Here is an 18,367-nt window from a genome sequence, read left to right on the forward strand (position 1 = left end):
TAATAGCCAAGGCAGGACAAGTTGGAAAGAAAACCACAAGGAATACAAATCACATTGAAGCCTCTTTCTATCCAGCCTATAGCTGCTACATGGATCAAATGATGCTGACGTCTTCCTATTATAAATTCAGATGATATGCAATAAGTAGTCTGTATTTCTTCTCTAGCTCTTGACAGAAGGGAATGTGTTCTTAGAAACTCTCACAGGCTTTTAATTAAGCTTAAACATGTTCTAATTTGGCACTGGTAAAGGGCTGCTTCTGATCTCTGTGCTGCAGTTGCTTTACTCACTGTGTCAGAAAGAGATGCAGTGCACTGCTGCTGCTGATTTTTATTTTTTTCTCTTTAGTGGAGGAGAGCCGGGGTATGATACAGTGTGGAGACTGCAGTTGCAGCAGTGCTAGTGGTTATTTTGTCTCTGTCTAACTGGTCAACAGTGAAGTGAACAGTGCACACTCAGAAACTGAAGCGAAGAGTCTTACCAGGCTGCCAGTCTTTTTCATTCTGTTAGTGTTTCACAGGTTTTTATGTGTGTAGAGTCAGTCAGCACTAGAGCACACAGCTCACCACATATATACTGTATATGTGTCTGTATGTGTGTGTGTATGTGTGTGACAGACAGTTCACCACACAGTAAGTGGTACTGAGAGTTGGGGGTGGTACAGTTATAAAATCAATAACAAAATACATTTGTAATATCAAAACCCTCAGTAGGCAGTCCAATTCAATACATTTCATCATGTGAAGAAAAGGGAGAGTAAAGAATATTGGCAGGGATGGCTGTGGTATAGGAATTTGTGCCTAGGGATCCCAGCATAGAAGCAGTGATAAAAAAAAGGCAGTCCTACCCCAAAATTAGAGACTTTTTAAACTGCAGATTAGCAGGAGTAGAAATTAGTTCTAGGCAGAAGAAATTGAAATTTGGAGAGCACGTGCCACTGCTGCTTGTTCCGCTCCCTCTTTTGGAGCAGAGACAAAAGGTTAGAGAATCATCCAAGACTGGCAGTATCAGGGCAGGAGCATGGACAGAGGCAGAAAATGTATAACAGCCAAAAACAGCAAGCTGCTCTATGGCTCCTGCTTCTAAGGCAGTGAAGGAACTATTTTACCAATTGATTCAGAGGAAAAATCTCACCTAGGATTCTCTGAATCAGAAGATTTTGAAGAGCTAGCAGCTGAAGAGAATTTGGGAAGTGTAGCCAGTGGCATCATGGCTTACAGTGAAGTGATGAGAGAGAGATATGATACTGACATATGCTCCAGGCAGAGCAGACAGTGCAGCTAGAGAGCATGAATGATGTCCCTGACATTTTTCCTCAGGGTCCATCCTCAAACTTAACTGTAGAGCCAGCATCATCTCTTAAGGATATAGAGAAGAGATCATGAAAGACATCCCTGATCAGTAGGCATTTTAAAATAAGGAAGGACCCATTGCAGGAAGGATATCAGTCAAGCATCACCTGCAGAAGCAGTACCCGCTAGCATTGGCATTAGGGTAGGGTAGCAATAGTAGTCTGAGAACTCTTTCTTCAACGCCAAATAAAAACCAGAGGAAAGGGGTTGAAAAGGGAAGACTTTTCCCAGAGCTGATCCCAGGCCCGTTTCACCAGTCAGGTGGCAAAACAACAGTAATCAACCATGCATCCAAAGTGGCAATGAATTATAGAGGAAATGGGGTCATGTTCCATAGTGTTGTCCCGGGGCAAGAGGTGAGCAGCAACTAAAGAAGTAATGAGGATTATTGAGGAAATGATTGCCCTTAATGACCAGCCCCTGCAGGTAGTGGAGAATGTGGACTTTAAGCATCTGCTGCTTGTATTAGTCCTCAATTACAAAGTGCTCTCCAGAACTACATTTAACATGAAAGTTATCATTATCCTGTATAACCAGTGCCATAATTGCATGCAGGTGCAGCTGGCTAATTCAAAGTAGCATGCATTTCACCAGCTCTATCTGGACCGCACAAACGCTATGCATGCTTATCTCTCCCTGATGGCACATTGGTGGGACCTGTCTGAGGCAAGAGCTGTCAGCAGCTATAATGTGGATGGAGCACTGGGTGCAAGTGGGCTTTGTTGCACATGCAGTTGACACATAGCCCCCATACCTCATTCAATATCAGCCATAACAATGAAGCTGGAAGGTTGGCAGCTAGATCGGAGAAACTGGAAACTTCAGGTAGGCTTGTTTGTGACAGACAGTGGTAAAGATGTTGGCACCTATTGGAACTACACCTATATGATGCTGCAGAGCTCTCTGGAATGGGCAAAGACAGCAAACACCTAAATGTGTATTGTTTGGCTGTAGGGGTCCACCCTAGAGATCTTACCCTTTGATTTAACTTGGCATGCAAGATTTATCCCCAATCAGATTGTCAGGTGCCAGTCTTGCATGCAAGGTCATTTTGTTCACATTCCTTGAATCTGCTTTGCTCATCAGATGGTACCTTGGAGAGCTCCTGCTACTTTTGGTACCCTATTGCCTTTTTACAGCACAAGCACTATGCATGCTTATCTCTCCCTGATGGCACATTGGTGGGACCTGCCTGAGGCAAGAGCTGTCAGCAGCTCTAGTGTGGATGGAACATTGGACCAGAGAGACTGGAATCTTCAGGTAAGTTTGTTTGTGACAGTGGTGCAAATATGGTAAAGGCAACAGAAGATGGAGGCTTTCACACTTTCTATTGCTTTGCACACTTTTTAAACCTGGCAACAAGTGTACAATGGGATGCCCTAGGACTGGGGCTCAGGGACAGCAAGATTCTCTTCCTGAAGGACCTGATAGAGAGGTGCAAGAAAATAGCAGGGCATTTCTATAGAAGTGTGAAGGCAGGGCAGCTTCTCTTTGGAAGAAGAAAGAATATGAGATGCCTCTCAAGCATCTGATTTAAGATGTTGTCACCCATTGGAACTCCACCTATATGATGCCGCAGAGCTCTCTGGAATGGACAATGACAGCAAGCACCTAAGTGCGTAGTACTGTTTGGCTGTAGGTGTTCACCCTAGAGATCTTACCCTTTGATTTAACTTGGCATGCCTTGCTCCAATGGCCCTGCATGCGAGATTTAGCCCAAATCAGATTGACAGGTGCCAGTCTTGCATGCAAGGTAATTTTGTTTACACTCCTTGCATCTATTTTGCCCTTTTGCCCCTTTACAGTGCCTTAGGCAATCCATCCCACTTGTGGTGCCACTTTGCCACAATCTTGGAACCTTGGAGTTCACTTCTCCCATTTGATGTTGTCTACCCACACATTTCAATGAACTGATTAGAAAACTTTAAGCTCAAAATAAGCTGTGTTGCTTCCTCCATTGACTTTAATGGGAAATGAAAAATACTATTGAAATGAAGAAACAACGTTCTTTGTTTGAAACTAATGAAACAAATTGAGGTGACCTACAAAATGAATAAATGTACTGCAATGAAAATTTTGCCTCTGCACATTCCTAACAATTATTTCCAAAATGTCTTAATACAGAAAAGACCCATTTTCTGGCATGCATGGGGAATAGCCTATACCTGTTATCCAAGAGTCCTTTGCTTCTTGCACCAGGCAACAGCCTATAGGCAAGGGGGTGATGCAAGCGTGACAGAGTACAATGCAGAGTAGAGAAAATCTACTTTGCTCCCTAATGTTAATTAGCATTCTGCTCAAACCTGGAAAATGTAAAAAGGGAAAAAAAAAGCACAAATAGTTTTGGGGTCTAAAAATGTTACAAAGTCTCTTATCCTCCTTTCTTCATTTATGTGTCTTGCATGAAAGGTGTACAAAGTAAATGAGGATCCCATGAAAAATATAAATAGACAAATATCTCTCACTACAGAGAGACACACACATGCAGAAAGAGAGGGCAAGAGTCTTTGCAGCATTTTTAATGCCCAGAACTATTTGTATTTTATTTTCTAGCAAGTTTCAATTGAAATACAATTAAAAGCTTTATACTAAAAGCCCAATTATCTCTCTATATATTTATACTTGTGAAAACTGCCCAAGATTGCTCAGGTTCTCTGGTATATAATTGCTACAAATTTTAAAATCGTGCAAAATTGAAAATAATAAATATTGTTTTATTTTCTTAAGTAATTAACAACAAACATATAGAAACTTAGGAAACCTCTCCCTAACTTACATTGACAGTATATTAGATAGAGATGTGCTTCGTTTTTAGGAATCGGGTCTTGCTTCGGTCGACCGATTCGTTTAAAAGTTTAGTTTTTCACGTGTGTTTTGTTTTTTTTTACGAACGGAGTTAGTGCGCACTAACGGGGTTAGTGCGCTTAATGTTACCGTTAGTGCGCATTAACTAATGTTAGTGCGCACTGCCAAAAAATTGCAACTTTTAAGTAAAACGTATCAATTTTTAAGGAGTTCGTTAGCTAAATGTACGGTTCCCTGCTCCCACTGGTTCGCACCACCTGGAAAACAGGCAATGGGAATGTAGAATCAGTATTTTAAATCATCCGTAGTTAGTGCGCACTAACGGGGTTAGTGCGCTCACTGTTACCGTTAGTGTGCATTAACTAATGTTAGTGCGCACTGCCAAAAATTGCAACTTTTAAGTAAAACGTATCAATTTTTAAGGAGTTCGTTAGCTAAATGTACGGTTCCCTGCTCCCACTGGTTCGCACCACCTGGAAAACAGGCAATGGGAATGTAGAATCAGTATTTTAAATCATCCGTAGTTAGTGCGCACTATCGCTGGCGAGTGCGCACTACCTAGGGTTAGTGCGCACTACCTTGAGCATGCTCTGTGAGGTCCCCGGAGGCCATTTTGCTTAAAATACACGCACTAATAATTATTCTTACTACGTGCTGTCTCTCTGAGACAGAGCAGTGAGCTGAGCAGTGCTGCACACACAGTACAGTTCAACAGAACAAGAAGAACACAACATTATCGTTGATTATTATCATCAACTCTACCACTGTAAGTGTATAATATAATAAAAACATATAAGATTTTGTTTTAGTTTTTATACAGTATTACTTTAGTTAGCTACTTAGTTGGTTAAGTTAAATAGTTAATGCACTTTTTTTTTCGGTGAAGTAGCATAAAATAATATTAAAATAATATTAAATGAAGTTACTTACATTAGGGGAAATTAAAAGTAACACACAAAAGTACTTCATTAAATTTTATGCTAATTTAGTGAAAAAAAAGTTTAACAGAGATTGTCAGTGTCAGACAGCTCCCTCCCTGCATGAGAGGCTGGCTGGCTTCACAGACAGGGGGGGGGGGGAGCTCAGCTGCCTGACCCTCACTGAACTGAATAGTGTATAGGCCAGCAAGCCTCTCACGTAATGCAGGCAGGGAGGGAGCTGTCTCAGCCCTCACCCTCACAGTGACTACACTATGCAGTTCAGTGGCAGGGACATGGGGGGAGGGGAGGAGTGAGGGTCAGGCAGCTGAGCTCCCCCCCCCCCCTACGTAATGCAGGCAGGGAGGGAGCTGTCTCAGCCCTCACCTTCACAGTGAGGGCTGAGACAGCTCCCTCCCTGCCTGCATTACGTAGGGGGGGGGGGGAGCTCAGCTGCCTGACCCTCACTCCTCCCCTCCCCCCATGTCCCTGCCACTGAACTGAATAGTGTACTGTCACTGTGAGGGTGAGGGCTGAGACAGGGAGGGAGGGAGCTGTCTCAGCCCTCACCCTCACAGTGACAGTACACTATTCAGTTCAGTGGCAGGGACATGGGGGGAGGGGAGGAGTGAGGGTCAGGCAGCTGAGCTCCCCCCCCCCCTACGTAATGCAGGCAGGGAGGGAGCTGTCTCAGCCCTCACCTTCACAGTGACAGTACACTATTCAGTTCAGTGGCAGGGACATGGGGGGAGGGGAGGAGTGAGGGTCAGGCAGCTGAGCTCCCCCCCCCCCTGTCTGTGAAGCCAGCAAGCCTCTCACTACGTAATGCAGGCAGGGAGGGAGCTGTCTTAGCCCTCACTGTGAGGGTGAGGGCTGAGACAGCTCCCTCCCTGCCTGCATTACGTAGGGGGGGGGGGGGAGCTCAGCTGCCTGACCCTCACTGAACTGAATAGTGTATAGGCCAGCAAGCCTCTCACTACGTAATGCAGGCAGGGAGGGAGCTGTCTCAGCCCTCACCCTCACAGGGAGGGAGCTGTCTCAGCCCTCACTGTGAGGGTGAGGGCTGAGACAGCTCCCTCCCTGCCTGCATTACGTAGGGGGGGGGGGGGGAGCTCAGCTGCCTGACCCTCACTCCTCCCCTCCCCCCATGTCCCTGCCACTGAACTGAATAGTGTACTGTCACTGTGAGGGTGAGGGCTGAGGGCTGGCTTCACAGACAGGGGGGAGCTGCCTAGCCCCTCCCTGCATTAGTGTGTGAGCTTCTGAACAAACAACTGTCCTATAGCACATACTTTTTTTCATCTCCTTTTTTATTTTCTCATGGTAGGATGGAACATGAAAGGGAGTCTGGTGGTGGTGACAGGGGGAGGGAGTCTGACTCCTCCCCACCGTCCTCCTCCAAGGTGGCAGCAAGGTCCAGGAAGCCCCGCTTTACCCAGGCCGACGTGGACCTCCTAGCCCGGCTCATGCTCCTGGATGAGGGGAACCTTTACACCCCCCCAGGCAGCAGGCCTAACCTGCAAAGGGAGACTGCTGCCTGGGCCTCTCTCCAGGAGGAGTTTTGCCGGCAGGCCTCCTACCCTCGTGAGGTGGAAGACCTGAAAAAGAAAGGTGAGAAATAATAATGTTGATCATAATATTCAATTATAAATTATGTATATTATTTTGTCATTGAAAATTAAATAGAGTATGATAGTAATACTAGCTACAGTAGCTACTAGTAGCATACATTGAGTTATATAATTATAATGTAATAATTAACTACTATAAGTAATAAAAGTTATAATGTTAAGTAAATATATTTTAAAAAAACAGAAATACTAGTAGCTAGCTACTAGCTAGCTAGCTACTAGTGTACCACCCTTACCCTATACTATACTAGTATTAATACTTAATAACTAGACTACAAAGGAAATAAAATTATCTGTGGTATATTATTGATATTTATATTTATCGTTTTGAAATGGTGGTATTTGGGATTTTTTTGAAAGCCACATTGAAATATAAATAAAATAGTATTTATGTATAACTAACTTTTGTATGTTGCATAAAAAATAATCTAGTAGGTCAAGGCAAAACATGGGCATGTTGTAAAAATTAATCAATGTTATTCTTTTTCCTGTATATCCCTCTAATTTTCAGGTCGCCATCTGCGATTGCACGAGGGTAGGTGGCTCGAGGAGGTCCGCCAAACCGTGGCCCGTTCCGTGCCTGGTAAGTTGTTTTCAGAATACTACACAAGAACAACACACATTACACAAGTATTCAATTAATTGTAATGGAATTTGTGTTTAAAAATGTTTCTTTACTATAACAGTGAATGAATCATTGTGTCTGATCTCATTCTTGTTTTTAAAATTCTAACTGTTCTCTGAATTTTGATTTGTCTTGTACAGAACCACACCCAGGCAGGGACGAGGCGGGGCTTCCTGGGCCTAGTGGGAGGCAGAGCTGTCACCAGAGGAGGACGGAGGCAGCAACAAGTAGTGGTCTAGGTAGGAAATAATATATCTCTTGGCACGGCCAGTAAAGTAGTATTATCTGAGGCTGAAAAACAAAATCTTTTTTTTTTTATATCAATCAGTTTTAGTGGCTGGGGATTGGGAATGGGGGGAAGTGTGTATTTATTTATTTGTATATATTAAATGACACTGAGTGGCTATGATAGTAAACTAAAGAATTGAAGGTGAAAAAAAAGAAGAGGTTTGTAGTGTATCTCCTACCATCATATTCTGTGTAACCTGAGATTGACTATTATTTCTCCTTCCAATCCTTCAAATTATGTATTCTCTCTAATCTATGTTGATAGATTTGATATCCCTCCACTCTCCCCCTCACTCCTTCTCCCCTGCAATAGACTCCTCATTTTTCTATAATCCTCAAGGTCAATAAACTAAATAAGGGGTAGATTATTTTATAAACTTGCTCGCACGCATCCAGTATTTGCTTTTTTATTTGTCATATCTGACTATGTGTAATGTATGTATAATGTATAGTTCTGTGTCTCATGTTGAATTATTTTTTTTTTTTAATTTCTTTACAGGCCAAGATAAAGCTGCCACCAGCCAGCGGCCCACCACTTCCACCAGCACCACCACCAGCGCCAGCGCCAGTGCCAGCACCAGCACCAGCACTGCCGTACTTCCTCCAGGATCTCCTCCAACCTGTAAGTGCTGTTGTGCACAATATTCAAAGTTGGAGGAGATCCTGCAGGAAGTACGGCAGTTCAAGGCGAAATATGATGCCGACTTCATGATGTTGCAGCAGAGGGTCGGAGAGGTACAGGCCAGTGTCTGTAATGTGGAGAGGAGGTTGTTAGCCCTGGAGGAGGCCCCTCAGGAGCAGAGGGAAATGGCTTCTCCTCCTCATGAGATGCCTCATGAGGAGGAGGTGCCAGTTCCCTCTGCTTCAGAGCAGGTTTCTCCAGTGGCGGCACCCTCCTCTCCACATGAGCCTGACCCTGCTGCAACATCATGAAGTCAAGGCATCATATTTCGCCTTGACCTGGGCTGCTGGGCTGGTTTTTTTTTATTTTAATTTTTTATTTTTGACAAAATGTTTGTCTATTGAATGTTAATGCTAATAGTTAAATATGTTAAAAAAAATAAATGTTTTAACATTGTGCAAAATGTTTGTTTGTTCTTTTTTATATATTATTTTATTAGTCATTTAACTAATAATAATTATTCAAAAATAATATAGTATGGTACTACTAAATTACAAAGAGCAGACATGTACGGATGTATGTCTATTATAATCCAACATATTTCATTGTTTTAGTAGTAACTAAGTTAGTCATACACTTCCATACAACATTCAGTCTGGCTGAATTAGCACAAGTTGTATACTTGTGAGCAGTAGCGCCAACGTCAAGGCTTCAACCGTGGCTACTGACCATTCACACATCTTTCAACCTGGCCAATACAATATTGTGCACTGTGTGCAGTGTGTGCAGCACTCAAGCTACTGCAATGACTCACACGTCAATGCCAAAAATTGCTCCATGACCAAGACAGCCATTTGAAGCAAAAACTTTAATGCTTGTGATACTAAAGTAGGAGTAAGGACTAGGAGAAAGCAGACTCATGAACAAAAAATCCTTCAGAAATGTACAACTTCTGGGTGCTCAGTTTTCTCTTTTTATTATACTCAAGGGTGTTTGTATATATTTGGTTAATCAATATATTGTTACAGTAGTGGATATAACAGTAACAGTTTATATCCAACTAGTAGCTAGTAGTAGTAGCTACTAGTTGGATATAAACTGGATATCCAAGTAGTAGCTAGTAGTAGTAGCTAGCTAGTAGCTAGCTACTACTAGTACAACCACTAGCTACTTAGTTAGAGTATCAACCTCTCTGTGCACTGTAAGTGCAATTTTATATTGTATTGGCCTGAAATTCTTTCATACTTCATTCACACAATCATGCTGTCGGAGATGGACGCTGAGGCAGAAGAACCCAGCGAGGACTTGCCTGCCTCAGAGGTGGACACTGGGGGAAAGGAGCCTGGGAGTGAGAAGCCTGTGTTGGAGACGCAGCAGGACAGAGTGTTCATGTCTTGTGACTCCCAGACTGGCTTCTCCTGTGGGCCACAAGAGGCAGCAGCGGCAGTGTTGTGGCCGCTGCTGCCTCTTGTGGCCGGGCACCCCAGCAAGCGATGCGGGGAGCACAGCTGCATAGAGCCAAGCCTCTCTTCCACCCCTTGACCTTGGATCTCGGCCCTCGACAAGAGGCTCACTCCTCCCAGTCACAGGGAAAGTTTGGATACCCAAGCTGTGGAAAGTTCGTTTTGATAAAAACCAATTGCTCGACTAAGTCTGGAGACAAACGTGCACGGTGTGGACTCACTATGTTCCCTGTCATTGAAAATACTCTTTCACTTTGCACACTTGTTGGCGGGCAGGAAAGAAAGTGCTGTGCTAGTATTGCAAGATCAGGCCACATTGAAGCTTTCTGTGCCCAATATCTCAAGGGATCTGAGTCCATGCTCTGAATTGGCTCAGACAGAAAACTCTTAACATGCAGTTCTGAAACATTCTCCTGCAGGTAGGACTCAGTAGTAGTAACTCTTCTGCCAACAGCTGATGCGATTGCTTGTGACATGGCAGGCAGTTCATTAAATGTGGAATGACTCATATTTTGATGTGTTATGGAAGGGGTAGGGGAGCAGCTGATCATACTAGTACTTGAGCAGGATGGAGTTGGAGACTGAGAGGATAATACTAATTCTTTTTCATCGTTACCAGTGGAACAGACCCTGTTAGACATTATGTTTTCAACCATTTTAATCAACTTTTTTTTCCAATGTGTAAGAGCATTGTTCTTGAGAGCAATACTGCCTTTCACACGTGGGTCACACATCGTGGCTAACATATAGCAATCCCTTTGCATGAGAGGTTTCAATCTTTTTTCAACTTGCTCTTTTAAGCATTTAACAAGCATTAACACTTCCTTAGAGAAATCTGGATGATGCAGAAATTCCTGTAATACCTCCTCCAGATAGTTTATTACAGGGATGACACCACCCAAAGTGGCATTAGCTGAACTCAATGCATCAGTATATACTTTGAAAGGCTTGAGGACATGCACCATGTGTGCAATGTTTGTCCAGTCCTGACATCCAAGAGGATTTTCCAATCCAATTTCAGTTGCCATTGCCAAATCATGAAGAGGTGTCTGCTGTTCAGACAACCTCTCCAACATAAGATAGGTGGAATTCCATCTGGTAGGCACATCCTGAAGAAGGTTGTGCAAAGGTGCGCCAACTGCTATTTGCCTCTTTCTGAGTTGCTTCCCACTTTTTACACTACGATTGAAATGCCCAGCTATTTTGTGACACTTTTCAATCAACCGCTTCAGGAGTTGACTACTACAACTAGTAGTAGTACCACCTTCCTTGCCACTAAGCCCCAAAGCATCCCTCACTATCAGATGCAGGGTATGTGCAAAGCATCGGATGCCGCTGAATCTGCCATCAGCCAGAGCCTTAATAATATTGGAACCATTGTCAGTAATGAAAAATCAATTTAAGCATTCCATATCACTGCTTCTAAGGAGCCCATTCCATTTTTCCATCATCCCCTGAATTGCGTGTAAGATATTTTCTGAAGTATGTCTCTTGTCTAGCACTTGAGCATGCAGTAAAGCCCAATGGTATCCTGGCGAAACCTTTTTGGAGCTGCTGCCACTGCCACTGCCAATGCTGCTAGTGCTTACAGGTATTAATGCCTCATCCAGCTGCCACCAATGTGCTGTTAGAGACAAATATGCATGCATTGCATTCATACTAGTCCAAACATCAGTGGTGAGATGGATGCTCCTCCCCTTTGCCCTTGCCATCATAATCTGCATTTCAGCACGACATTTTCTGTATAGGGAAGGAAGCACCTGACGGCTAAATGTACTTCTTGAAGGAAGTTTGTAGTAAGGGGCGAAATAATGGAGCATCCGCTTAAATCCCTCATTTTCTACAATCTGCAGTGGCTGATCATCCAAAGCAATCATTAGAGCAATATGTCGTGTACCCACTTTAGACATTGCCTGCTTCCTGCTCTGTGACATTGCAGAAGAACACCACCCCATCTGCTCCATGGTAGCTTGCCGCTGCTGCTGGGGATGAGGAAGAGGAGACTGCTGCTTCTGCAGATGCACACAATCTGTATCTTCTTTAGTACTACTACTTTCCTTCTGTGGCTGCTTCCCTGTTGCTTTACTTGAAGCCTGGGCAAGCACGGTGGGACCAGCTTCTTCTGCAAGCAACAGTGCTCTATGTTCTCTTTCAAGGTGATATTTCATGTTGCTGTTAGTAAGATGTCCAATAATTCTTCCACGGCTCACCATCTTTTTACAATGGATACATTGTCCAAATCTCTGGTCAGCCACAACATGATAATGATTCCAAATCTTTGATGTCCTTGTACTGTTCCTTACTCTAGGCTGGATACTTGTCATTTTCATACTAGTAGTAGAAATAGTAGTAGTAGTAGTAGTAGTCACACGTGGATGTTCAAATGGTGTAGGGGACAGGGTACCAGCAATACTGCTGGCACTGGCAGTAGTTGTTTGTTTTGCAATCTGACTAACATTGTCATTGCTTCTGTTCTCCTCCTCCTCCTCCTTCTCCTCTGAATGTTTACTAGCCAAAAACTCCTGATCATCATCCTCCTCCTCCTCCTCCTCCTCCTCCTCCTCAATATCTGATTCTTCATCATCATCAAATATTTTCTGTATCACCATTCTTTCATCTAATCTTTTCACCTTTCCCTCAAATTTTGCTCGTTCCTTCCCTTGCAACAAGTTTCCTTGCACTTCTACATCCTCTTTCTTCTCAAAAAATCGCAGTTTTTTCCTAGGGACTGGCAGACAGCTCTTTCCAGTAGCACTATCACTAGCAACACGTTTTTTTCCAGAGGGTACTGGTAGGGGCATTATGATCCTGTGGTCAAAGAAATATATAATAAATATAGTACATTAAACAAGTTAATAAATTAGTTTGGTATTCATATTTAAAACTTTATTGAGCTAATAGCATTAGCTAGCTAGCTAGCTATTGCTTGCTAAGGCTACCCCCAGACCACAGGACAAAGAAGGATATAGTGATTATTTTTTATTAGTCAGTGAGTGACACTGACAATTGATAATTTGATATAGTATACTTACTAATATATTATATTGCAATTTATACCATGCATTGGCCAGAGCATCAAACTGCAGCAGACTGAGACTGAAACTAGGCTGCAATACTTCAGTTCACTCATTACATTAGCCTCCTGGCAGGACTGGCTAGGCTTTTCTGTTAATACTACATGCAAGCCAAGCATTGAGGTTAGAGAAGTCCTATTCTTATTTTTTCATATCCTTTTCAGGCCTATTCTGTTCTTTGGACTAAAATAACTTCTCCCTCCCACTTCAAGTCTTACCCACAAATCTCACACACAGGAGCAGAAGCCTTAAGCCAAGCACAAGAAACATAATATAGGATATTGGACAGACTATTGGCCAATTATAGGTTTAGTAGTAGAATTGATTTGATAGTAGTGACTCACTGGCTTTAATAGCTAGCCATAGCCAGTGACACTAGGCTAATAGCCAAGCTAGCTATTAGCCTAGTGTCACTGGCTATGGCTAGCTAGCTATAAACACTATTAGTGATAAATCTAGTAGATTACACATACATCTATATAATATTGATAAATATAATATTATATAATTTTATATATTTATAAATCTATTAAAACTCTACTGCTACAATGTTCAGAAAGCAGTCAAAGCACCTACCTTGTCCTTTATAAGCAAGCACTGCTGCTGGACTGGAGTGCTGGTGCCTGCCTATGCCTAGGCTAGGAATGCTGCGAACGAAGAGCTCACTCAAGAAACAGAAAAAAAGAGTAGAGCTCAGCTCAGCTCACTGGTTGTGGCTATTGGCTATTTTGGCTAGTGGTACTTGGCTGCTAGCAGTAGCTATATGCTACTGTGGCTAGTGGCAATGGCTACTGGCTGGCTGGCTGGCTGGCTAGTATCATAGGCTGATACTAGTATCAGCTAGCAGCTAAGCCAGCTAGCAGCTACCCCTTATTAATAACAATAAAGGCTGTATAATATTAGCTATCAATCAACAGCTGCAGCTAGCTATAATGACTGATTGACTGATGTTTTCTCCTCAAACCCACAAAACAAAAGCAACACATAAGCAGAGCACCCCTTATTATATAGCTATTATAGCTACCTATTGACTAAAAGTAGGAGGGAAAATAAACCTATTAATTTAAGTGGCCAATTCAAAAATGATGCAAATGAATATTATGCATAATATATCAAACAAATTCTAGTCACATGATTGATGACCTAATCACAATATCCACAGACACACTACTACAGTAGGATTAGAACTTCAAGCTAATAGCTCTATCCCCCATTCCCATTCCCCATCCCCCATATAAAACAATCTGTAAAAAACAGCACCTTGGCTGTTGGTAACCTTGGTAATGAATAAAAAACAAGACGACACCCAATAGGAATACATATTCAACCTTCAATTTAAAAAAAAGTGTCAATTTAGTATCAATTTACGTTAGTGCGCACTAACATATATCACCGCGCACTGCCATGTACCGAGTGCGCACTAATAATCCGTTAGTGCGCAGTATGGTGAGGCGCCATGTACTGCGCACTACGTCCAGCGACTGCGCGCTAACGGATAGTCCATGCGCACTAACATCCGTTAGTGCGCAGTAATAAAAAACCGACTTTAACCCGAAAATTCGTGGAATTTTGATTCTTTTTCCCAACTTCCCCAACAATGACGATTTAGACAATGTCGTTGGCATTGACTAAATCGTGAAAAACGATTGCACATCTCTAATATTAGATGTCTCTCAAAGCCCAGCTGTACAGACTGAGCGCTAAACAGAGATTCTTATAGAAGATTAAAAAGCATTGGTCCCAGTATAGATCTCAGGGGCACTGCACTATTTACCATCTTCCACTGAAACAACTAACCAGATAGTCTTAATCTCTGTTTCCTGTCTTTAACCAGTTCTCAATCCACAACAGTGGCGTAGCCATGGGTGGGATTGGGTGGGCCTTGACCCACCCATTTAGCGCTAAGACACACAATCAAGGTTGCCCAACACCAGAAGAAGAGGGCTGCAGGATGGCTGCTGCGATTCCCATTCTACCATGGTAAAAGAAGGAGAAGGCTGCCACAGGACCCCCATCCCACAATGGCTGAAGAAGTGGTCTTGCTGTACCTGAAGAAGACAACCTGTGAGTACGTGTGTTTGTGTGAGTGGGGATCTGTATGTGCATATGTGTGTGGGAGGCCCTGTCTGTGGGAGCCTGTGTGTTTGTATGTGTGTGAGGGGGACTTTGTGTGCATGTATATGTGTGTATGTGTGTGAGTGAGTGTGAGGGAGAGAGAAAGAGAGACTGTATGTGTGTGTATGTGTGTGTGTGTGTGTGTGTGTGAGGATTGCCTGAGACAGAGGACAGCATTGCAAACAGCATATTCAGGCCAATCCAATAAATTTTACGAGCATCTGTTTTCCTAACCTGACCGCCGGCACACTTTTTTTTTTTTTTAACATTCTAGTCCTTTTTGTTCCTCCGGTTAATATCGCCATGATATTAAGTCAGAGGAAGTACAGAAAAGCAGTATTTTTTGCTTTTCTGTACACTTTTTGGGCTGCTCAGAAATTAATGCCTGCTCTGGGCAGGCATTAATTTCTGAGGGTAAAAACATGCATGTCGGGCGCACATTTATTTTTTTTGCATTGGGGAGATCATCAACATAAGAACATAAGAACATAAGAAAATGCCATACTGGGTCAGACCAAGGGTCCATCAAGCCCAGCATCCTGTTTCCAACAGTGGCCAATCCAGGCCATAAGAACCTGGCAAGTACCCAAAAACTAAGTCTATTCCATGTAACCATTGCTAATGGCAGTGGCTATTCTCTAAGTGAACTTAATAGCAGGTAATGGACTTCTCCTCCAAGAACTTATCCAATCCTTTTTTAAACACAGCTATACTAACTGCACAAACCACATTCTCTGGCAACAAATTCCAGAGTTTAATTGTGCGTTGAGTAAAAAAGAACTTTCTCCGATTAGTTTTAAATGTGCCCCATGCTAACTTCATGGAGTGCCCCCTAGTCTTTCTACTATCCGAAAGAGTAAATAACCGATTCACATCTACCCGTTCTAGACCTCTCATGATTTTAAACACCTCTATCATATCCCCCCTCAGTCGTCTTTTCTCCAAGCTGAAAAGTCCTAACCTCTTTAGTCTTTCCTCATAGGGGAGTTATTCCATTCCCTTTATCATTTTGGTCGCCCTTCTCTGTACCTTCTCCATCGCAATTATATCTTTTTTGAGATGCAGCGACCAGAATTGTACACAGTATTCAAGGTGCGGTCTCACCATGGAGCGATACAGAGGCATTATGACATTTTCCGTTTTATTCATCATTCCTTTTCTAATAATTCCCAACATTCTGTTTGCTTTTTTGACTGCCGCAGCACACTGCACCGACGATTTCAATGTGTTATCCACTATGACACCTAGATCTCTTTCTTGGGTTGTAGCACCTAATATGGAACCCAACATTGTGTAATTATAGCATGGGTTATTTTTCCCTATATGCATCACCTTGCACTTATCCACATTAAATTTCATCTGCCATTTGGATGCCCAATTTTCCAGTCTCACAAGGTCTTCCTGCAATTTATCACAATCTGCTTGTGATTTAACTACTCTGAACAATTTTGTGTCATCTGCAAATTTGATTATCTCACTCGTCGTATTTCTTTCCAGATCATTTATAAATATATTGAACAGTAAGGGTCCCAATACAGATCCCTGAGGCACTCCACTGTCCACTCCCTTCCACTGAGAAAATTACCCATTTAATCCTACTCTCTGTTTCCTGTCTTTTAGCCAGTTTGCAATCCACGAAAGGACATCGCCACCTATCCCATGACTTTTTACTTTTCCTAGAAGCCTCTCATGAGGAACTTTGTCAAACGCCTTCTGAAAATCCAAGTATACTATATCTACCGGTTCACCTTTATCCACATGTTTATTAACTCCTTCAAAAAAGTGAAGCAGATTTGTGAGGCAAGACTTGCCCTGGGTAAAGCCATGCTGACTTTGTTCCATTAAACCATGTCTTTCTATATGTTCTGTGATTTTGATGTTTAGAACACTTTCCACTATTTTTCCTGGCACTGAAGTCATCACATGCAAACATGAATTTGCATGTGATGAGTGCTATTATTGGGGGGTTGGACGTGCATTTTGGATGTGTTAATCCCCTGATAGCATAAGGGGTTGGTGGACGCATATCCAAAACCTTCATCCAACCACAGGTTAAACAGTGCACTCGCCTGAGTGCACTGTATTGCATCAGCCTGATTGTCTTCTACAGTGCACCTTCCAATGTTTAGGGTCCCTTTGTTTTAGGTGCACCTTCCAGTGTTTAGGGTCCCTTTTATTAAGAAATCATCTCAAATGGTACATTCCAAATAGATCCTTGACTGGACACAGCTACCCATTTATGTATTCCTGTAAAAAAAAAAAATGTTCATTTAGTATTGCACTTCCTCTTTGGAATATTCTTCCTAAAGAAGCCTGTTTAGAGAAAAATTATTTAGTTTTCAGGTGAATATGTAAAGTATGGCCTTTTAAATGTACTTTTGTCTAGGAGTATTTTACTTTATTTTGTGAATATTGTTTCATTTATTTCTGTTACGCTTGCCGTCCATGGGAGTGCATGGCCAGCCTCCCTCACATGCCGGGATCCCAGTACCGAGCCGTCCTCTTCAGCGGTAGCAAGAAGACGCCGCTGCCGTGATCCCTTATGGCAACTGGGAACGCTGTCTGCCCACCGAACCTGACTGCAGTATAGGTGCACGCACGTGCCTCATGTCGGGTCTTAAAGGGACCACAGCGGGAAAAATGTTCCCGCGGTTCCCAGCTGACGTCATCAAGCTAATACTATTTCAGCCTAGTCTCTGCTCTCCAGCCTTGCCTCTGCAACAAGTCTCCTGAAGCTGCTGGCTGCGTTGGTTCTGCTCCTCATTTCTGGTCCCTGTCTCTCTCCGTACCCGTCCTGCTCCTTGCCCTCTGGATTGACTCCTGACCTCGACCTTGAATCAGTATCTGGATTCTCCTGCCTGCTGCCCGTCTCGGCCCTTAGACTGCTAGATTCCGCTGCTAGCCACCTGCCTCAACCTTGGTCCGGTATTTGGATTCTCCTGTCTGCTGCCCATCTTGACATTTGGACTGTTTGCTGGATTCTGCTGCTGGCCGCCTGCCTTGACTTTGGACCGATAACTGGATTCTGTTGTCTGCTGCTGGCCTTGGACCCAGACTAGATACGCCTCCCGACGACAAGAGCCTGGGGAGCCTTCTCTCAGGTAGGACTATACTCGTCTTGGCTCAGGGGTCCACAGTCACAATAATTTCTAGATCTTATTTTTATTGTATGTTGGCTTTTTATTTTATGCTATTGCATTTATTGTATTTTAATATTGTACTTTATATTGATAATATTTTGGGAGGTTATTTAAGTTTATTATATTTTTATGTCTTGTATTCATAATATTTATATTTATTTGTTCAGCACTGTGAGTTTAAAATCAGAAGACATTTAATATATTTAATAAATAAATAAATGGTAAATAGGAATAAAATAAAATTACAGGGCATAGAAAGAACAGTAATGAGGGAAATCTCCAGGTTCTGGTGATGTTCATATTATGTTTCTCATCTCATAGCAAGATATGACATA

The sequence above is a fragment of the Rhinatrema bivittatum genome, chromosome 1 (assembly GCF_901001135.1).
Source record: "Rhinatrema bivittatum chromosome 1, aRhiBiv1.1, whole genome shotgun sequence".
NCBI classification, from domain to species: Eukaryota; Metazoa; Chordata; class Amphibia; order Gymnophiona; family Rhinatrematidae; genus Rhinatrema; species Rhinatrema bivittatum.